Below are 6,554 nucleotides of genomic sequence, written 5' to 3'. Positions count from 1 at the left end.
CTTTGCTCTTCCACCTGAGTTCTCATTACTTTAGGAAGTGAATGTTTGAACTTCTCCAAAATAATAGTCTCTCTAAAGGTGTCATAGATTTGTTTTCTTTTGAATGCTCTTAACCAACTAGCAAAATTACTTCGTTTGAGCCTTTCAAACTCAAAGTGGGTTTGACCAGGGTCCCTTTTTAGATTCCTGAAACATTGTCTGTAGGCTTCTGGCAGAAGCTCATTGGCACTTAAGATGGTTTTTTCACCTCATACACTCCAGGTTACCTTCGCTGATAGTGATGTGAATACCTCACTATCTCTACCTACAAGTTCTGTTTGCATGATCACTGGCCACTGCATTTATTTAGCCACCTTTTCAAATGCGATGGAAAAGGCTTCCACAATCTTCTCATCAAATTCATTTTCATAAATGCTTGTATATATTTAAACAGTTTCTCACTAGGCCTTTGCTCATCCTCACTCTATCTCTTATTAAGCTTACCTCCAATCTTCATCTCCATCCTTTTAAGCTGACTTTCCTGTCTAAGTGCTAATCTCTGAAGTTTAAACTCTCTTTCTCCTTTTCTCTCTCTTCTGCTTCAAATCATAATTCAAACTTCTTCATTTATGTTGCCCTTTCCTTGTCTTTTGCCTCTAGCTGCTCCATTTTCAATTGAATGTTAGCCATCTCTAAAGATTTTGATGGTGTTCCAGGCAAATTTCAACGTGGAGCTACTGCTGTAATTATCTCTCCCTTCCTCACGGAAGGAGGCAACTCCAGCTCCAGCTTGTCTGCTAATTCCAGCAGCTTGGCCTTAACCACCTTTTTCAAAACCCCCAAGGTCACTTACTTCACCCCCAGAAAACACAAGGTCTTACAGGAGATACAGAGAGGGCAGAGAGATACAGCATGGAACACTTTCGTCCATGTAGCTGTTTCTTGGATCAGCAGCCTCAAACTAAACTGAGGCATTCAGTGAACAGCCAGATGGCTAAAACCAAACCAAACCAGAGAAGAGCTGGGAGAACTGATCATTCCCGCATCATTGTACAAGTGTTTTTTTTAACAAAACATAACAGCCTTTTGCCAGAGGCAGTATCTGTTAGCTACAATCAACTTGCCCCTAAAACCTATCCAAGCAAGACATTTCAGAATCACTGCTTTCACAATCTCACTGAATAAAAAAAAAGTCAAGGACAATATCACCTTGTTAAAGAAGCAGCATCATCACAGCAATTTTAATAGATGGGTGAGGTAAGCCTATGTTTAATTCTTTCTCACTCAATGAACTCTGGCCTGGTTCCTTCTTTATATTTCTGACTTGCTGTCTATATGCTTCTGGCATCAATTCACAAACACTCAAAATAGCCTGGTTAACATCTGCAAAATCTCCGACCCCTCATCTGATGGTGCTGCTCACCAGCTTAGTTTGAACTAGCGTTGCCCACAAGTTCTCTGGCCACTCCATCTGCCTAGTAAATTTTTGAAATGAAATGCAAAAGGCTTTGACATCTTTCTCATCGAAATATGGCAGCATTTTAACATATTTGTACACATCCTTACCTTTTCCCTTCATCTCCATCCTGTTAACTTGACTTTCCTAATTTTCTACATCTGAAGTTCAAACTGTCGCTCTCTTTCTCTTCCTTCTCTCTTCCTTTCTCTCCCCTCTCTCTTTCTCTTTGATCCGCTAAGAATCTTCTCTTCCTTTCTTTTTCCTCTAAGTCAAGCTACTTCATCTGCATTACCTTGGTCATGGTTGAAGAGTGCAACAGCAATCCAGGATGCAATAGAACATTCTTCAAAGAACATTTAGAACTTAAATAAGGAATTATCAGAGGAAGGGGAAGTGACATCCTCAAAACGATGTGAAATCTTGAGAATAATCTAATTGTCCTATCAGCATTAATACCATTGCTGCATGAATAGAGTTCAAATTTCATCAATTAATTAATTCATTTATTCATCCATTTCCTCCGTTCATTCTTTCATTCATTAATGCAGTCAGAACTCTTTTCTTTGAGGGTTTGGGTGTGTATGTTTGTGGTTGGAGGAGTGGAGGGGGTGGGGGGGAAGAGAAGAGTTCTCAATCTATTTCAGTGCTAACTGCATTCATTCACCAAAGGGACTTACCTTGGCAGTCATAATGTGTGCAACTTTCAAAAAACAATCTAATGATTGTCCCAGTGGAGGGCCCATAGCATATAAATTGAAGGCTGTGGAAAATCTATTACCTTAAATTTTAAGTTAGGGAGAATGTTTGCCACACAACAGGACAGGTCACTTCGAACAGAAAATGCACCTTCCAATTGACAGTATTGTGAAAATATATTATGTGATCCTGGCTGTTGTTGGTGTTCCTGGTAAGCAAAGATAAGTATTTCTATTGTATACATTTGTGAGTATGTTGCTGTCTGATTTTGCTCATTCATTGGTAACATTGCATCTGATGATGATTGGAAAATTGCACAGTGATTTAGTTTCACTTAATAGAATGTATGCAAGTTTCTTGCTCTGTTTAACTTTGTCAGTTTCTGTTGATCTCACATGCCAAAGATGAATTAACAAACTTACTGCAATTCCTCAGAACCAGGCCCAATGCAAAGTGCGAATGGCTTATATTATGGACATTATCTGCTTCTGAATGAAAATAAACTTATCAACATTTATTTTATCCCCTTCTTTCTCATGTATGCAGTGTCTTCTTAAATACATCTATGCTAGCCACCTTAGATACTCAAATTTGCAGCAAAATCCACAATTTAGCCTTTGTATAATTGAATTTACCTTGTTGAATTGACTATAGGCTATCTTATATCCAAAAGTGGAAATACATTCTCCATATTCATCCGATCATCCTTCTTAGCAACTTTAGGGTTTCATACCTCAACATTCTGCTGCTGATAGTTACCATTTTGCAACTCTGATAAATCTCCAGGGTGTCAGTAACCTGCTTGTAGTGTGGAAACAAGCGCTCTTTGCACAGTCTGCTAAGGATTAGATACTAAAAAGTTGCTAAATGAGTAAAACACAGCCTCTCTTTTGTTTTTCAATCCTATTCATGTAGGACAGAAGCCCAGGGCTGTTTTCTTTCTTTCTTAATTTTTTTTTTAAAACTATTATTCAGCGTTGCTCTAAAAAAATAGAATCTATACTGTAGAAAGCTTTGGTCCCTTTACACTGTTCACATAGTTTTATTTTCAATGAGTACCTTATTCTTCCTACCAAGATGCAGAACCTTACACGTAGCAATGTTAAGATCCATTTACCATTCTGAATCCCACTTTGACTATTTCTGAAGAGCTTCAATTATTTTTTGGTTTCTTCCACAGAACTAGTTGAACTCTTCCTTTTGGTTTCTACACTAATTTTGAATGTGTGCTTCTGACTGCTAAATGCATATCGTGTGATTGTAGTGTGGAAACAAGCACTCTTTGCACAGTCTGCTAAGGATTAGATACTAAAAAGTTGCTAAATGAGTTAAACAGCCTCTCTTTTGTTTTTCAATCCTATTCATGTAGGACAGAAGCCCAGGGCTGTTTTCTTTCTTTCTTAATTTTTTTTTAAACTATTATTCAGCGTTGCTCTAAAAAAATAGAATCTATACTGTAGACTGGGGTGTGTAGGTTAGGTGGATAAGCCCAATGACAAAGATTATATCAATACTTTGAGCTCCTACCTTAGGTTTTTGCTTTCTTACAAGTGAGATTCGTCAACACCAATTACTCTGAAATGGTTCAAGAATCTTGAATATGATCCTTTACAAAACCCTTTGAAAAAAAAAACAAATTAATCACATCGATATCTTCATGCTCATCTACTCATTCAAAGAATTCAGTGGGGCAATATGCACTGGACATTCCGTTTTGGAATATGTTCTCACTACATCTCATATGTTACACGTTACATCTTTGAGCAACCAGTCCGTTCTATGTTTGACACACAGTTATGCTCATTGGTCTACAAGTCAGGTGATGGACAGTGGCTGCACAGAGCCATTGGAAGTGGGAGTGTTGTGGGTTAGTACTGGAGGTTAGGATGATCCATGAATGCTGACTGGGTCAACTAATTTGCATTCCTGGGAATGCAATTCAGAACTACTGCAAACTTTGCTCATCTTGATCGGGTTTTCCATGAGTCCCTCATTTCAATTACTCCGCTATAAGCATATATACCTCCCCTGAATCTATATGCTATTACTTCTTTCATCATTACGAATCTGTGACCGGACACAGATTCGTATTCTCCTCTACTATTGCATTTTCTTACAACACTACTGTTGCTACAATACCATTTATCGCTAATTGTGTCCAGTTCTGTTAAAAGATTGTCAAGTTCAAATGCTAACATTGTTTCTGTATCCACAGAACTAGTTCTTTTCAGCATTCTATGTTGTTTGTATTATTTTATCTTGGGAGGGGGGGCTCAATTTTTTTTATTTTTTTTCAAAACACTTAGAAGTGGATAATAATGAAAGTTGTTTCACATAGACCGTGATAAGTGTTGTGGACAAGAAACCAAAAGAAAATAAAAGCAGAAAGTGTGGCTCAGTGGCTAGAGATCAAGCCTTAGGTGACTGTCTCTTTAGAGTTTGCAAGTCTGCATGTATTTCCACTGATTACTTTCATTTTGTCCCACAGTCCAACTAAATGCAGGTTAGATGGATTGGCCATGCTAAATTGCCCATAGGGTCCAGGGATGTGTAGGTTAGGTGGATAAATCACAGTAATTAAGGGGTTATGCAGATTGGGAAGAGTGATTCTGGGTGGGATGCTCTTGAGATAATAGGTGCAGACTTGATGAGCCAAACAGGGTCTTTCAGATTCTGCTGCAAATATCCGTCAGGTCCAGCAGTATCTGTGGAAGGAGAAAAGGAATTCACATCCTGAGTGGACTATGAATCACATTCATAACTGAAGGAAGGGGTGAATAGTGTTGAAATTGGGAAGTGGGAGCAGGATAACAAAAGGGAAAAATCTGAGATATTGGGTGGAGATACAGAGATTAATCGACAAAGATATTATGAGGGCAGCGTAAAAGGCATTGTCGACATAGACTTTAGTAAGGCCTTCGACAAGGTTCCGCATAATAGACTGGTTAGGAATGCAAATCGTGGAGAATCCAAGTAAAACTAGCCAATTGGGTAAAAAAAATTGACTTGACAGTAGGGAACACAGGTAAAAATAATGACTGCAGATGCTGGAAACGAGATTCTAGATTAGAGTGGTGCTGGAAAAGCACAGCAGTTCAGGCAGCATCTGAGGAGCAGGAAAATCGATGTTTCAAGCAAAAGCCCTTCATCGGAATACAGGCAGAGTGCCTGAAGGGTGGAGAGATAAATGAGAGTAGGGTGGAGGTGGGAAGAAAGTAGCATGAAGTACAATAGGTGAGTGGGGGAGGGGATGAAGGTGATAGGTCGGTGGTGGGGGGAGGGGGGGGGAAGGAGGAGAGAGAGGGTGGATTGGATAGGTGGAAAAGAAGATAGGCAGGCAGGACAAGTCATGGGGACAGTGCTGAGCTGGAAGTTTGGAACTGGGGTGAGGTGGGGCAAGGGGAAATGAGGAAACTGTTGAACTGTTGAAGTCCACATTTATGCCCTGGGGTTGAAGTGTTCCGAGGCGGAAGATGAGGCGTTCTTCCGCCAGGCGTCTGGTGGTGAGGGAGCGGCGGTGAAGGAGGCCCAGGACCTCCTCAGTAGAGTGGGAGGGGGAGCTGAAATGTTGGGCCACAGGGCGGTGGTGTGGTTGATTGGTGCGGGTGTCCTGGAGATGTTCCCTAAAGCGCTCTGCTAGGAGGCATCCAGTCTCTCCAATGTAGAGGAGACCGCATCGGGAGCGAGGGATACAATAAATGATATTGGTGGATGTGCAGGTAAAACATTGATAAATGTGGAAGGCTCCTTTAGGGCCTTGGATGGAGGTGAGGGAGGTGGTGTGGGCGCAGGTTTTGCAATTCCTGCGGTGGCAGGGGAAGGTGCCAGGATGGGAGGGTGGGTTGTAGAGGGGCATGGACCTGACCAGGTAGTCATGGAGGGAATGGTCTTTGCAGAAGGGGGAAAGGGAACATAGGGTGGTTGTACAAGATTGTTTTTTGAACTGGACACCTGTAACAAGTGTTATTCACCCACACCCTGAGCAATTATGAATCATCACAATGCCACTTCTGTCCTTGATTATTTTCCCTGCCATTGATGTGAAAAATGGGTCTTTGCCCCAGGGTAGGGGAGTCCAAAGCTAGAGGGCATAAATTTAAGGTGCGAGGGAAAAGATGTAAATGGAATCTAAGGGGCAACATTTTTCATGTAGATGGTGGAATGAGCAGCCAGAGGAAGTGGTAGAGAGTATGATTACAACAGGTTAAAAGGCTTCTAGATGGGTACATGAACAGGAAGTGTTTAGAGGGATATGGGCCAAGTACTGGCAAATGGGACTGGATTAATCTAGAAAGACAAGTTGGATCATAGGGTCTGTTTCTATGCTATACATCTCTATGTGTCTATGACTTCTATGCAGGTAAGGGCAGACTGCAGCATTGGGTAGGTGAATATGAGAAGTCTGATGGCTGATCAACTC

Source organism: Chiloscyllium plagiosum, unplaced genomic scaffold (genome assembly GCF_037043375.1).
Source record: "Chiloscyllium plagiosum isolate Xiang-an unplaced genomic scaffold, Cpla_swu_hap1 HiC_scaffold_35, whole genome shotgun sequence".
Lineage (NCBI taxonomy): Eukaryota > Metazoa > Chordata > Chondrichthyes > Orectolobiformes > Hemiscylliidae > Chiloscyllium > Chiloscyllium plagiosum.
Note: the sequence above shows the minus strand (reverse complement) of the source record.